This window comes from Pristis pectinata, chromosome 2 (assembly GCF_009764475.1).
Source record: "Pristis pectinata isolate sPriPec2 chromosome 2, sPriPec2.1.pri, whole genome shotgun sequence".
NCBI classification, from domain to species: Eukaryota; Metazoa; Chordata; class Chondrichthyes; order Rhinopristiformes; family Pristidae; genus Pristis; species Pristis pectinata.
The window spans coordinates 96186413-96203628 of record NC_067406.1 but is presented as its reverse complement, the minus strand read 5'-3'; the positions used below and the strand labels follow the sequence as shown (position 1 = coordinate 96203628).

Sequence of the window (17216 nt, the reverse complement as noted above, 5' to 3'; positions counted from 1 at the left end):
TACATAAAACTGGCAGAAATGTTCTATCATTGGATAAGATGAAGGTTTTTCTGGATTTTTTGCTATAATATTTCAAACAGAGAGTACAGTTTGGAAATTTATGCTGGAATTGTTCCTGCTGATTCTATCCAGCATAGACTCTCTTACAATATGTGAAGTTAGCACAAGTATGCCTTGTTAGCTTGAGATAGGTGAGAATCCAAGCAGGTATTTATTGGCCTGGTTTCTGCTCCTCTCCACTCCTTCCTTACAGGAGAAATAATGATTTCAGATGTTTAACTTAAATATAGTACCAGTTACTTCAGGAATTTTATTTAAAATAGGGTTTATATCATGTGTTGCTCAATTCTGTGGTTATAATGTTGTAACTCAGGTATGCAACAGTAGTAAAAAAAAATACATATGATGTGAATCCAAAATAAAAGCAAAAAATGAAAATACTCAGCAGCTGAGACAACTTCTATGGAAAGAAAAATAGAGTTAATGTTTCAGGTTGAAGATCCTGTTTGGAACTGAGGAAAACAGAAAACAAATTTAATTGTAAGTTGCAGAAAGAGTCAATGAGTGGTAGATTGCACATAGGAAATATCTCTGACAATGTGAGGCCAGGTCTGTTGTGTGGTAAGCTGTTGATGAATTGCCCTGACAACCCTGGGTACTTCCTGGTGGAATACTCGAACTGTGCAAGTAAATTACTGTTCATACTTGAAATCCTTCTAGTGTCAGACTGGGACAAGGTTCTTTGATTTATGATGAACTAAGCATTGCAGGGGCTGTTAAAGCTGGCTTCTACAGGAACATAGAACAATACGGCACAGGAACAGGCCCTTCGGCCCACAATGTTATGCCAAACTAATTAAGCTGGTAATTACTAATGGCTTCTACCTACACAATCCCCACATACTTCCATTCTCTGCACATTTATGTGCCTATATAAGAACCTCTTAAACTCTTCTATCATATTTGCCTCCATGACCACCCCTGGCCACACATTCCAGGCACCCACCACATTTTGTGTAAAACAAAAACTTGCCCCGTATATTTCCTTTCAATTTACCCCTCTCACCTTAAATGCATGCCCTCTAATATTAGACATTTCGATCCTGGGAAAATGATACTGGCTGTCTGTCTATGCCTCTCATAATCTCATAAACTTCTATCAGGTCTCCCTTCAGTCTCCATTGCTCCAGAGTAAACAACCCAAGTTTGTCCAACCTCTCATTATAGCACATGCCCTCTAATCCAGGCAGCATCTTGGTAAACCTCTTCTGAACCCTCTCTAAAGCCTCCACATCCTTTCTATAAAGGGGTGACCAGAAGTAACTACAATACTCTCGATGCGCCCTAACCAGTGTTTTATAAAGCTGCAACATAATTTCCTGACTCTTGAACTCAGTGCCTCGACTAATAAAGGCAAGCATGCCAGATGCCTTCTTTACTACTCTATCAACCTGTGCAGCCACTTTCAGGGAGCTATGGACTGGGACCCCAAGATCCCTTGGCACATCAGCACTGTTAAGGCTCTTGCTATTAACAGTGTACTGTCCCTTTACAGTTGATCTCCCAAAGTACAATACATGGGCAGAGAAATGGCAGATGGTGTTTAATCCAGCCATACCTGCAACTCATCTATCTCCCAATGTTTCCTTTAGCAATATTCTACACTATCCACAACACCACCAATCTTTGTATCGTCTGTGAAATTACTAACCCAACCATCCACATTTTCATCCAAGTAATTTATATTTATCACAAACACCAGAGGTCCCGGTACGGATCCCTATGGAACACTGCTAGTCACAGACCTCCAGCCAGAATAAGTCCCATCAACCCCTGCCCTCTGTCTTCTGTGGGGAGACCAATTGTGAATCCAAATGGCTAAATCACCGTGGATCCTATGCAACATAATCTTCTAGATGAATCTACCTGCTGAGTGTTTCCAGAAAATAAAAATTCTATTTTTATTTCAGATTTCCAGCATCTGCAGTTCTTTTGATATCCACTATCAGGAAGCTGGGTAGCTGAAGGCACAGCCATTAAAGGATAAGATTAAAATCAAGGAAATGTAGTAGGCCAAAATTAGAATAGCTGACGGATTTCAAAGGTGAGGCTATAGAGATGGGAAGAGTGAGGACCAACTTGGTTTTGAAAATAAGGATGAGAATTCTAAAATTGAACTGTTGTCAAAATGGAAGTCCACATTTATCATTGACAGGTGAATAGCAATTGGTGCCAGGTGGGATATCATGGAAAATAGAACATAGGCCTGTTCCTGTGTTGTACTGTTCTATCAACCCACAATATTTGTGCTGAATGTGATGCCAAATTAAACCAATCCTTTCTGCCTGTGCATGATCCACATCCCTCCATTTCCGACATGTGCATATGCCTACCTAAAAGCCTCTTGAATGCCACTATCGTAACAACTTTCTCCACCATCCCTGGTAGTGTGTTCCAGGTACCTATCACTATGTGGAAAGAAAACCTACTTCACATAGTCTTCAAATTCTTCCCCTCTCATCTTAAAGCAATGCCCTCTAGTATTTGAAATTTACACCCTGGGAAATAAAATTCTGTCTACTCTATCTATGCCTCTCATAATATTGTAGAACAGTACAGCACAATACAGGCCCTTCGGCCCACAATGTTGTGCTGAACTTTAAACCTCACCTAAGACTATCTAACACCTTCCTCCCACATGTCCCTCTATTTTAAATTCCTCCATATGCTTCTCTAGCAATCTCTTGAATTTGACCAATGTACCTGCCTCTACCACCACCCCAGGCAGCGCATTCCATGCCCCAACCATTCTCTGGGTAAAAAATCTCCCTTGAACTTCCCACCCATTACTTTAAAGCCATGCCCTCTTGTATTGAGCACTGGTGCCCTGGGAAAGAGATGCTATCTATTCCTCGTAATATTTTGTACAGCTCTGTCAAGTCTCCCCTCACCCTCCTCCTCTCCAAAGATTAAAGCCCTAGCTCCCTTAGTCTCGCCTCATAATGCATATTCTCCAAACTAGGCAGCATCCTGGTAAATCTCCTCTGCATCCTTTCCAACACTTCCACATCCTTCCTATAATGAGGTGACTGGAACTGGACACAATACCCTAAGTGTGGTCTAACCAAAGTTTTGTAGAGCTACATCATTACCTCGCGGCTCTTAAACTCGATCCCACTACTTATGAATGATAACATCCCATAAGCTTTCTTAACTACCCTACCCACCTGTGAGGCAATTTTCAGTGATCTGTGGATATGAACCCCAAGGTCCCTCTGCTCCTCCACATTACCCAGAATCCTGCCATTAACTTTGTAGTCCGCCTTGGAGTTTGTCCTTCCAAAGTGTACCACCTCACACTTCTCTGGATTGAACTCCATCTGCTGCCACTTAGCCCAGCTGTGCATCCAATCAATGTCCCTCTGCAATCTTCGACAATCCTCCACACTATCCACACCACCACCAACCTTTGTGTCATCTGAAAACTTGCCAACCCATCCTTCTACCCCCTCATCCAAGTCATTAATAAAAATCACAAAAAGCAGAGGTCCCAGAACCGATCCTTGTGGGACACCGCTGGTCACAGCCCTCCAATCTGAATGCACAGCCCTCTGCTTTCTACAGGCAAGCCAATTCTGAATCCACACGGCAAGCTTCCCTGGATCCCATGCCCTCTGACCTTCTGAAGAAGCCTACCATGTGGAACCATGTCAAATGCCTTACTAAAATCCATGTAGACCACATCTACTACACTACCCTCGTCAATCTTCCTGGTCACCTCCTCAGAACCCTATCAGGCTTATGAGACATGATCTGCCCTTCACAAAGCCATGCTGGCTGTCCCTGATCAGTCCATGATTCTCTAAATGCCCATAGATCCTATCTCTAAGAATCCTTTCCAACAGCTTGCCCACCACAGACATAAGGCTCACCAGTCTGTAATCCCCTGGACCAACCCTACTGCCTTTTTTGAATAAGGGGACAACAGTTACCACCTTCTAATCTTCCAGTACCAATCCCATGAACAACGAGGACTCAAAGATCCTAGCCAACGGTTCAGCAATCTCCTCCCTTGCCTCGCGGAGCAACCTGGGGAATATTCCGTCAGGCCTCGGGGACTTGCCTGTCCTAATATTTTCTAACAGCTCCAACGCATCCTCTCTCAATATCAACATGCTCTAGAACATTAACCTTACCAACACTGTGCTCAGCATCATCAAGGCACCTCTCCTTGGTGAATACTTCCACAGCTTCCAGGCACATCTTCCCAACTTTGTCTCTAATTGGTCATACCTATACTCTCGTCATCATTCTGTTCTTCACATTAGTGAAAAATGCCTTGGGATTTTCCTTAACCCTACTAGCCAAGGTCTTTTCATGTCCCCTTCTTGCTCTCCTCAGCCCCTTCTTAAGTTCCTTCCTTGCTATGCTATATTCCTCATGAGCCCTATCTGATCCTTGCTGCCTGCACCTTACGTATGCAGCCTTCTTCCTCCTAACTGGATGTTCCACCTGTCTTGTCATCCATGGTTCCTTCACCCTGCCATTCCTTCTCTGCCTCACCGGGACAAATTTATCCCTAACCTCCTGCAAGAGATCCCTGAACAATGACCACATTTCCATAGTACATTTCCCTTCAAAAATGTCATCCCAATTCACACTCACAAGTTCTCGGCTTATAGCCTCATAATTTGCCCTTCCCCAATTAAATATCTTCCTGTCCTCTTTGCTCCTATCCTTGTCAATGACAATGCTAAAGGTTAGCGAGCGGTGGTCACTGTCCCTCAAATGCTCACCCACTGACAGATCTGTCACCTGACCCGGTTCATTACCTAACACTAGATCTAATATGGCATTCCCTCTAGTCAGCCTGTCAACATACTGTGACAGGAATCTGTCCTGGACACACTTAACAAACTCTGCCATGTCTAAACCTTTGGTACTAAGCAGGTGCCAATCAATATTTGGGAAATTGAAGTCTCCCATGAGAACAATCCTGTGATTCTTGCACCTTTCCAAAATCTGCCTCTCAATCTGCTCCTCAGTATCCTTGCTGCTGCCAGGGGTCCTATAGAATAAGGACCTTTCTTCCTAACGTCTACCCATACTGACTCCAGAGAGGATCCTTCTACATTATCCACCCTTTCTGCAGCTGTAATAGTATCCCTGACTAGTAAATGCCACCCCTCCTCCTCTTCTCTCCCCCCCCCCCACCCCACCACCCCCTATCCCTTTTAAAACACTGAAATCCAGGAATATTCAGTATCCATTCCTGCCCTGGTGATAGCCAAGTCTCTGCAAGAGCCACAATATCATAGTTCCATATATTTATCCCAGCTCTCAATTCATCATCCTTATTCCTGATGCTTCTTGCATTTACATAAATGCACTTTAGCCCATCCACCTTTCCACTTTTATACCCTATACTCTACTTCTCCTTCCTCAAAGCCTCTCTATATGTTAGACCTGACTTTACTCCATGCACTTCTTCCACTGACCTATCCCTCCAGTTCCCATTCCCCTTGCAAACTAGTTTAAACCCTCCCGAACCACACGAGCAAACCTGTCTGCAAGGATATTGGTCCCCCTCGAGTTCAGGTGCAACCCATCCACTCTGTACAGGTCCCACCTTCCCCAGAAGAGATCCCAATGATCCAAAAATCTAAAACCTTGCCCCCCCGCACCAACTCCTCAGCCATCTCCTCCTATTCTTACCTTCACTATCAAGTGGTACTGGCAGCAGTCCTGAGATTGCTACCCTTGAAGTCCTGTTCTTCAACTTTCTGCCTAGCTCCCTAAACTCCCTTTTCAGGACCTCCATCCCCCTTCCTACCTATGTCATTGGTACCAACATGTACCACGACTTATGGCTGCTTTCCCTCCCGCTCAAGAATGCTGTGGACCTGATCAGAGACATCCCAGACCCTGGAACCTGGGAGGCAACACACCATCTGGGATCATCGCTCATGTCCACAGAACCTCCTACCTGTTCCCCTGGCTATTGAGTCCCCTATCACTATTGCCCTCCTCTTCTCCTCCCTTCCCTTCTGAGCAGCAGGACCAGTCCCAGTGCCAGAGACCTGGCTTCTGCCTCTTGATCCCTGTCGGTCATCCCCCTCAACAGCATCCAAAGCAGAATACCTGTTACTAAGGGGAATACCCTCCGGTGTCCTCTGCACTGTCTGCCTCTTTCTCTTTCTCTCCCCTGACAAGTCACCCATTGATCTACCTCCTGGACCTTAGAAGTACCTGCTCTAAGGGGGGGTGACTGCCTCCCAATGCACAGCATCTACATATCTCTCTCCATCCCTGATGCTTCACAGTGTTTGAAGCTGCAACTCCAGCTCATCAATCCTGAGCCGAAGTTCCTCCAGCCTCAAGCACTTACTGCAGATGTGGTCACCGTGTACCACAGCAGGGTCCACTAGCTCCCACATCAAGCAGCTGCAGCATATTGCCTTGCCCTCCATCTGAACTATTTTTTCCCTACCTTGTTTTCTACTTAAAAGTTATAACAACAACAGTTAAACCTTACCCTTACTTACCAGCCACTCACCAGTGTTGTTGCAGATGGCCTCTTGATGCCGAAGAGAATAATAGATAAGTGGATCCCGCCTTGCCCCGTTACTGCCTAAGCCCGTTGAGCCAAAGCCCAATTATTCTGCTGCCTCTCACTCCGCTGCCTGCTCTGATGCTGCCTGCTGGATATGGCGGTCTTCTTTTTAAACTGTTCGTGTGCTACCCGCTGACGTCACGCACCTGTGCAGTCTTGCCCCACTATTCCCAATTAGTTTTAAAAAAAACTTAGCTGCTCTGAAATCTAAGGCCGATTCTCTCGCCAAAATGAAACAACAGCTTATAAACTTCTATCAGGTCCCCCCTCAGTCTCCGATGCTCCAAAGAAAATCCAAGTTTGTCCAACCTTATAGCTAATGCCCTCTATTCCAGACAACATCCTGGTGAACCTCTTGTGCACCCTCCCCAAAGCCTCCATATCCTTCTTGTAACAGGGCAAACAGAACTGCACACAGTACTCCAACTGTGGCCTAACCGAAGTTCTATATAACTGCAACATGACTTCTTGACTCTTTTTCTCAGTGCCCCGACCAACAAAGTCAAGCATGCTATATGCCATCTTTACCACTCTATCAACTTGTGTTGCTACTTCCAGTGAGCGATGGACTTACACCAAACAATCCTTCAGTACATCAGTGCTGTTAAGGGTCCTGCCATTGACTGTATAGTCCCCTTGCATTTGACCTCCCAAAACACAACACCTGACACTTGCCCAGATTAAACTCCATCTGCCATTTCTCCGCAACTGATCTATATCCTGGTATGTATTTTGGCAACCTGCTTCATTGTCTGCAACTCCACCAATTTCTGTATGATCTGCAAACTTACTAACCAACCCCTCTGCATTTTCATCCAAGTCATTTATATACATCACAAACGACAGAGGCCCCAGCACTGATCTTTGCGGAACACCACCGGTCACAGACCTCCAGCCAGAATAACACCCTTCCTCTGCTCCTCTCTACCTTCTATGGGCAAGCCAATTCTGAATCCGCATAGAACCATACAGCACAAAACAGGCCCTTTGGCCCACCGTGTCGTGCCGTCCATCAGACCACCCTCACACTACCTAACCCCTTCCTCCCGCATATCCCTCTATCTCACGTTCCTCCATATGCCTATCCAACAAGCTCTTGAACCTGTTCAATGTATCTGCCTCCACCACCACCCCAGGCAGTGCATTCCATGCACCAACCACTCTTTGGGTAAAAAAACCTCCCTCTGATATCTCCCCTGAACCTCCCACCCATAACCTTAAAGCCATGACCTCTCGTCTTGAGCATTGGTGCCCTGGGAAGGAGGTGCTGACTGTCTACTCTATCTATTCCTCTCAATATTTTATATACCGCTATCATGTCTCCTCTCATCCTCCTCCTTTCCAGTGAATAAAGCCCTAGCACCTTAAGCCTCTCATATTCAATACCCTCCAATCCAGGCAGCATCCTGGTAAATCTCCTCTGCACCCTCTCCAATGCCTCCACATCCTTCCTATAATGAGGCGACCAGAACTGAACACAGTACTCTAAATGTGGCCTAACTAGAGTTTTGTAAAGCTGCATCATAACCTCGCGGCTCTTAAACTCAATCCCGCGACTTATGAAAGCCAACATCCCATTGGCCTTCTTAACTGCTCTTTCCACCTGTGAGGCAACTTTCAACGAACTGTGAATATGAACCCCCAGATCCCTCTGCTCCTCCACACTGCCAAGTACCTTGCCGTTTACCCTGTACTCTGCCCTGGAGTTTGTCCTTCCAAAGTGTACCACCTCACACTTCTCCGGATTGAACTCCATCTGCCACTTGTCAGCCCAGCTCTGCATCCTATCAATATCCCTCTGTAAGCTCCGACAGCCCTCCACACTGTCCACAGCACCGCCTATCTTAGTGTCGTCCGCAAACTTACTAACCCAGCCCTCCACCCCCTCATCTAAGTCATCTATAAATATCACAAAAAGTAGATGTCCCAGAACCGATCCCTGTGGGACACCACTAGTCACTGCCTTCCAATCCGAGGGCACTCCTTCCACCACAACCCTCTGCTTTCTACATGCAAGCCAATTCCTAATCCACACAGCCAAGCTTCCTTGGATCCCTCGGCATCTTAATCTTCTGGATCAGCCAACATAACTTCCTTACTCTTATATTCAGTGCCCCAACCAATGAAGACAAGCATGCCATACACCTTCTTTATCACCCTATCCACTTAGCTCAACAGCCTACAATTCCCCGGATTATCCCTATTTCCCTTCTTAAATAAAGGAACAACGTTGGTTGGGTGACACTTGGAATATTGTGAGCAGTTCTGGTCGCCCCATTACAGGAAGGATGTGGAGGCTTTGGAGACTGTTCAGAAGAGGTTTACCAGGATTCTGCCTGGATCAGAGGGTGTTAGCTATAAGGAGGGGTTGGATAAACTTGGATTGTTTTCTCTGGAGCATCAGAGACTGAGGGGCGACCCAACAGAAGTTAATAAAATTTTAGCGAGGCATAGATGGGGTAGACAGGCAGAATCTTTATCTTAGGGTAGAAAGGTCAAATACTGGATAGCATGCATCTAAGTTGAGAGGGGGAAATTTTAAAGGGGATGTGTGGAGCAAATTGGTTTTTTTTTGAAAGCACAGAGAGTGGTGGGTGCCTGGAACAGGCTGCCAGGAGTGGTGGTGGAAGTAGATTTCATGGCAGTATTCAAGAGGCTCTTAGGCACATGAATATGCAGCGAATGGAGGGAAATGAATCATGTGCAAGGAGAAGGGATTAATTTAATTTGGCGTAATGCTTGGCCCAGACATTATTAGCCAAAGGGGGTATTCCTGTGCTTTATACTGTTTTCTATTCTATTGGCCATTCTCCAAACCTCCAGGACCTTACCTCTGGCCAGAGAGGATACAAAAATCTTCATTAAGGCCTCTGTAATCTCCTCTCTTGCCTCCCTCAATAACCTGGGATAGATCCCATCAGGATTTGGGGACTTATCCACCTTAGTACTTTTTAAGAAACCCAACACCACCACCTTCTTGATCTCAAAATGTCTGAGCATATTACTGTACCTCACACTGATTTCATTATCCTGCATGTCCTTCTCCTTGGTGACTACCAATGCAAAGTACATGTTTAGTACCTTGCCCACTTCCTCTGACTCCAATCATAAATTCCCTCCTTTATCCTTTATCCCTCTCTCTAGTTCTAGAACATAGAGCATAAAACAGTACAGCACAGAACAGGCCCTTTGGCCTGCAATGTTGTGCTGACATACCTGTTCCCTCCTACCTACAGAATGCCCATATCCCTCTATTTTCCTCTCATTCATGTGCTCATCCAAACCCCTCATAAAAGCCCCCAGTGAATTTGCCTCTACCACCCTTTCAGGCAACTCATTCCAGGCATCCACCACTCTCTCAGTAAAAATCGTAGCCCTCACATCTGTTCTGAACCTACCCTCCTCACCTTAAATGCATGCCCTCTGGTATTGGATCTCTCAGTAATGGGAAAAAATATTGCTTGTCCACCCTATCTATGCCCCTCATGATTTTATACACTTTCAACTGATCACCCCTCAGCCCCAGCCGCTCCAGAGAAAAGAGCCCAAGTATTCCAGCCTCTCCTGATAGCACATGCCCTCTAATCCAGGCAGCATCCTGGTAAACCTCCTCTGCACCCTCTCTAAAGCCTTGACATCCTTCCTATAGTGAGGTGACCAGAAATGCATGCAGTACTCTAAATGCGGCCTAACCAGAGTTCTATAGGTATGCATCATGACTCCTATACGCAATACCCTGATTAATAAATGCAAGCATTCCATAAACCTTCTTAACCATCCTGTCTACCTATGTAGCCACTTTCAATGAGTCATGGACTTGCCCCCCAAGGTCTCTCTGCTCTTCAACTCTCTTAAGGGTCTTGCCCTTAAGAGTCTGCTGCTTCTTGACATTTGTCCTACCAAGGGTCAACACCTCACATTTATGCTGGTTAAATTCCGTCTGCCATTTCTCTGCCCATATCTGCATCTGATCTATATCACACTGTATCCATCGCCAGTCATCTACACTATTCACAACTCCACCAATCTTGGTATCATCTGCAAACTTACTAACCCATCCTAGATGAGCACGTCACCACCGTCGCAGACTTTATCAGCAAGTGCATAAAGGACTGTGTACAAAAGAGGACAATAAGGGTGTTCTCAAACTGGAACCCGTGGATGAAGCAGGAGATCCACTCCCTGCTGAAGTCCAGCACTGCGGCGTTCAAATCAGGTGACCCTGATCTGTACAGGAAATTGAGGTGAGACTTCTGTAGGGCTATCAGAGATGCCAAGAAACAATAACAGTCCAAAAACGTGCCCCAGACCCACCGCCAGTTGTGGCAGGGATTACATGCCATAACGGGCTACAAAACGAAGTCAGGCAGCATTGCCGACAACAGTGCATCCCTTCCTGATGAGCTTAACGCATTCTATGCACGTTTTGAATAGAAGGTGATTGGAATTTCACCAGCCTCCAATGCACCTGAACCCATGGTCACCATTATGGACGTAAGATCAGTCTTCCGGAGAGTGAACCCACGGGAAGCATCTAGCCTGGGTGGCATCCCCAGCAGTGTGCTCGGATCCTGTGCAGATCAGCTGGCGGGGGTATTTGCAGACATTTTTAACCTTTCCCTGCTTCAATCTGAGCTTCCCATTTGCTTTAAGAAGATCACTATCATCCCAGTGCCAAGGGAAAACAAGGTAACGTGCCTTAATGACTACCAACCAGTGGCTCTGCCATCCACCATCATGAAGTGCTTCGAGAGGCTGGTCATGGCACACGTTAACTCCAGCCTCCCAGACAACCTCAACCCACTGCAATTCACCTACCGCCGAAACAGGTCCACGGCAGACACCATCTTCCCGACCCTACACTCATCTCTGGGGCATCTGGATAACAAAAATACCTACATCAGACTCCTATTTATTGACTACAGCTCCACCTTCAATACCATAATTTCAAATAAATTCATCCCCAAACTCCTGGGACTCAACACCTCCTGTTGCAACTGGATCCTTGATTTCCTGACCAACAGACTGCAATCAGTGAGGACAGGCAACGACACCTCTTCCACAATTATCCTCAACACTGGTGCCCCACAAGGCTGCATCCTCAGCCCCCTACTTTACTCCCTGTACACTCGTGACTGTGTGGCCAGATTCTGTTCTAACTCCATCTACAAGTTTTCAGGTGACACCGCCGTAGTTGGCCATATCTCAAATAACGATGAGTTGGAGTACAGGAAGGAGATAGAGCGCCTAGTGGCATGGTATCATGACAACAACCTTTCCCCTAATGTCAGCAAAACAAAAGAGCTGGTCATTGACTTCAGGAAGGGGGCGGAGCACATGCTCCTGTATGTGCCAGTGGTGCTGAGATGGAGATGATTGAGAGCTTCCGGTCCCTTGGTGTAAACATCACCAATAGCCTGTCCTGGTCCAACCACATAGCCATTGTGGAAGCACATCAGCACCTCACTTCCTCAGAAGGCTAAGGCAATTGCTTGTTCGTTATTTGCATCATCGTTAGCCATGGTTGAGGTAATGGTAGACTGGAGAATAGCTAATGTTGTGCCTTTATTTAAAGAAGGCAGCAAAGAAAACCCTGGGAACTATAGACCAGTAAGACTAACATCTGTGGAAGGCAAGTTACTGGAGAGGATTCTGAGGAATAAGATATACGTACATCTGGAAAGACAGTGGTTGATTAGGAGTAGTCAGCATAGCTCTGTGCATGGGAGATCATGTCTTATGAACTTGATTGAGTTTTTTTCATGAGGTGACCAAGAAAGTTGATGAGGGCAGGACAGTAGACATGGTCTTTCTGGACTTCAGTAAGGCCTTTGATAAAGTTCCACATGGTAGGCTGCTCTGGAAGGTTATATCACAGGGAATCCAGGAGAACTGGCTAATTGGATACACAATTGGCTTGATGGTAGGAAGCAGAGGGTGATGGTGGAAGGTCGTTTCTTGGACTGGAGGCCTGTGACTAGTGGTGTGTCTCGGGTCGGTGCTGGGCCCATTGTTGTATGTCATCCATATCAATGATTTAGATAAGAATGTACAAGGCATGGTTAGTAAGTTTGCAGATGATAATGTGAAGGTAAATCCGAAGGGTTTCTACAAGTATATGAAGAGTAAAAGGATAGTAAGGGACAAAATTGGTCCCCTAGAAGATCAGAGTGGTCGTCTGTGTGGAGCCTCGGGAGATGGGGGAGATCTTAAACAATTTTTTTGCATCAGTATTTATGCAGGAAACAGGCATAGTGGATATGGAAGGAAGGGAAACAAGCAATAGAATCATGGAACATATAAAGATTAAAGAGGAGGAGGTGCTTGCTGCCTTACAGCGAATAAAGGTAGATAAATCCCCTGGGCCAGTTAAGATATTTCCTCGGACATTGAGGGAGACTAGTGTAGAAATTGCAGGGGCCCTGGCAGATATATTTAAAATGTCCTTAGCCACGGGTGTGGTGCCGGAGGACTGGAGGGTAGCTCATGTAGTTCCGTTGTTTAAAAAAGGATCTAAAAGTAAGCCAGGTAATTACAGGCCAGTGAGCCTGACATCAGTAGTGGGTAAATTATTGGAAGGTGTTCTGAGAGATCAGATATACAACCAAGGGCTGATTAAGAATAGTCAGCATGGCTTTGTGCATGGTAGATCGTGTTTAACGAATCTTGTAGAGTTTTTCGAGGAGGTTACGAAGAAAATAGATGAAGGAAAGGCTGTGGATGTTGTCTACATGGACTTTAGTAAGGCCTTTGACAAGATCCCACATGGGAGGTTAGTTCAGAAGGTTCAGACACTAGGTATCCGTGGAGAGGTTGTAAACTGGATTCGAAATTGGCTGTGTGGGAGAAGACAGTGGTAGTGGACAATTGTTTCTCAGACTGGAGGCCTGTAACTAGTGGTGTGCTGGGGCCATTGTTTGTCGTCTATATCAATGATCTAGATGAGAATGTGGTAAATTGGATCAGCAAGTTTGCTGACGACACTAAGATTGGAGGCGTTGTGGACAGCGAGGAAGGCTTTCAAAGCTTGCAGAGGGATCTGAAACAAATGGAAGAATGGGCCAGAAAATGACAGATGGAATTTAATACAGACAAGTGTGAGGTGTTGCATTTTGGAAGGACAAATCAAGGTAGGACATACACAGTAAATGGTAGGGCACTGACGAGTGCTGAAGAACAAAGGGATCTGGGAGTTCAGATACATAATTCCCTGAAAGTGGCGTCGCAGGTAGACAGGGTTGTAAAAAAGGCTTTTGGCATCCATAAATCAAAGTATTGAGTATAGGAATTGGGATGTTATGGTGAGGTTGTATAAGACATTGGTGAGGCCAAATTTGGAGTATTGCGTGCAGTTCTGGTCACCTAACTATAGGAAGGATATCAGTAAGGTTGAAAGAGTGCAGAGGAGATTTACTAGAATGTTGCTGGGTCTTCAGGAGTTGAGTTACAGGGAAAGATTGAACAGGTTAGGACTTTATTCTTTGGAGCGCAGAAGAATGAGGGGAGATTTGATAGAGGTTTACAAAATTATGAGGGGTATAGACAGAGTTAATGCGAATAGGCTCTTTCCACCTAGATTAGGAGAGATAAGTATGAGAGGACATGGCTTTAGGGTGAAAGGGGGAAAGTTTAGGGGGAACCTTCACAAAGAGTGGTGGGAGTACGGAACGGGCTGCCATCTGATGTAGTAAATGTGGGCTCACTCTTGAGTTTTAATTGGATAGATACATGGACAGGAGAGGTCTGGAGGGTTATGGACTGGGTGCAGGTAAATGGGACTAGCAGAATAACGTTTTGGCACAGACTAGAAGGGCCGAATGGCCTGTTTTCTGTGGCACAGACTAGAAGGGCCGAATGGCCTGTTTTCTGTGGCACAGACTAGAAGGGCCGAATGGCCTGTTTTCTGTGCTGCAGTGTTCTATGGTTCTATGACACTAAGGTAGGTGGTATAGTGGACAGTGAAGAAGGTTATCAAAAATTACAGGGTGTTCTTGATCAGCTGGGTAAGTGGGTCGAGGAATGGCAAATGGAGTTTAATTCAGATAAGTGCGAGGTGATGCCTTTTGGAAAGTCAAATCCAGGTAGGACTTTCACAATGAACAGCAGGGCCCTGGGAGTGTTGTAGAACAGAGGGACCTTGGAGTACAAATATAAGTCTCACTGAAAGTGGAGTCACAGGTAGACAGGGCACACAAATGAAGAAGGCCTTTGGCACACTGGCCTTCATTAGTCAGGGCACTGAGTATAAAATTTAGGAGGTCAGGGTCCGGTTGTACAGGACGCTGGTGAGGCCGCACTTGGAGTATTCTGTTCAGTTTTGGTCGCCCTTCTGTGGGAAAGATGTTATTAAATTGGAAAGAGTGCAGAAAAGATTTACAAGGATGTTGCCAGGATTTGAGGGACTGATTTATGGGGAGAGGTTGGACAGGCTAAGACTTTATTCCTTGGAGTGTAGGAGACTGAGGAGTGATCTTCTTGAGGTGTTTAAAATCATTGAGGGGCATAGACAGGGTGAATGCACTTAGTCTTTTTCCCAGAGTTTGGGTATCAAGAACTAGAGGGCACAGGTTTAAGGTGACAGGAGAAAGATTTAATAGGAACTTGAGGGACAACTTTTTTTTTTACACAAAGGGTGGTACATATGTGGAATGAGCTGCCAGAGGAAGTGGTTGAGGCAGGTACAATAACAAGTTTTAAAAGACAGGTACGTGGATAGGAAAGATTTGGAAGGTTATGGGACAAATGCTGGCAAATGGGACTAGCTTGGGATGAGGCATCTTGGTCAGCATGGACCAGTTGGGCCAAAGGGCCTGTTTCCGTGCTATATGACTCTATGGATCAACATACTTGTCCAGGTCATTTATGTAAATCACAAACAGTGGAGGTCCCAGCACAGATCCCTGCGGAACACCACTACTCACAGGCCTCCAGCCTGAATAAGTCCCTTTAACTGCCACCCTTTGTCTTCTACAGGCAAGCCAGTTCTGGATCCACACAGCCAATTCTCCACTGACCCAATGCATCTGAACTTTCTTGATTAACTGATTATGTGGGACCTTGTTAAATGTCTTACTGAAGTCCATATAGATGACATCCACAGCTCTACCTTCTTCATTCTTTCGTCACCTTGTCACAAAACTCAACCAGGTTAGTAAGACACGACTTGCCCCGCACAAAGCCATGCTGGCTTTCCCTAATCAAGCCATTGGATTCTAGATGCTCGTATATCCTACCTCTGAGAATTTTCTCCAGTAATTTCCCTGCAATTGATGTGAGACTCACCAATCTATAGTTCCCTGGATGTTCTCTTGTTCCTTAAATAGAGGAACAACATTAGCCACTTGCCAGTCATCTGGGACCTCACCTGTGGTCAGAGGACACAAAGATACTGGTCAAGGCCCCAGCAATTTTCTTTCTCGCCTCCCTCAGTAACCTGAGGTATATCCCATCGGGCCCCAGGGACTTATCCACCTTAATACTGTTCAGGACATCTAACACTACCTCCTCCTTGACCTCTAAATGCCCTAACATGTTTCCACCCTCAGTTCTAATTTCTGTGTCCTGCATGTCCCTTCCTGGGTAAATAGTGAAGAGAAATACTCATTCAGAACCTCACCCACATCCTCTGCATCCAAACATAGATTCCCTTCTTTATCATTAAGTGGTCCTACCCTTTCCCTCGTTATTCTCTTTTTCCTGATGTAGGTATAGAATGCCTTTGGATTCTCCTTAATCCTACTTGCTAAGGACTTTTCATGGCCCCTCCTGGCTTTCCTAATTCCTTTCTTGAGTTAATTTCTATCTTATCTGTAGTCCTCTTGCTCTGTCTGATCCTAACTTCTGAAGCTCTACATACTTGTCCTTCATTCTCTGGATATCCAAGGTTCTCTTATTTTCCCATTCATGTCCTTCCTTCTAATCAGGACATACCTATCCTGTACCCTCTGTATTAATTAGCCCTGCTCCAATTTAAAGTGGTCCTGCTAGCCCCATACCTATCCTGAAACTTAATGAGCTGTGGTCACTGTTCCCCAATTGCTCACCCACTGATAGGTGAGTCACTTGGCCAGGCTCATTACCCAACACCAGGTCCAGAGTAGCCTCTCCCCTTGTTGGACTGTCCTCTTGTTTTTATTGTATGAATAAAATGCCTTGGGACTCTCTTTAATTGTACCTGAAAAGGACATTTCATGGCCCCCTTCGACCCTCCTAATCCCATGCTTAAGTTCTTTCCCGCTTTCTTTATATTCCTCAAGGGTCTTTCAGCTTCCTAAAGCTTACATCTTCTTCCTTTTTTCTTTTTGACTAAATTCAGAACCTTTCTTATCACCCAATCTCCCCCCTTCCCAGAATATGCTGGCCCTGAATCTAATCAGCTGGTCTTTAAACAACTCCCACATGTTAGATGTAGACTTGCCCAATAACAGCTGCTTCCAATTAACTCTCTAGCTCCTGCCTAGCAAAGTCATAATTTGCCCTCCCCTAATTTAGTACTTTCCCCTAAAGTCCAGATTTATCCTTCTTCATAACTATCAAAAAACTTAAGGAGTAATGATCACCATTCCCAAAATGCTGTCCCACTGAAACATCTGTCACTGGCCAG

The 17216-nt window shown here is 45.4% G+C and overlaps 1 protein-coding gene across 1 annotated transcript in view; it reads left to right on the top strand.

Moving 5' to 3' along the window:
* Positions 1 to 17216, top strand: part of rbm46 (RNA binding motif protein 46) — a 100218-nt gene that overhangs the window by 30396 nt on the left and 52606 nt on the right. The window lies entirely within an intron of this gene.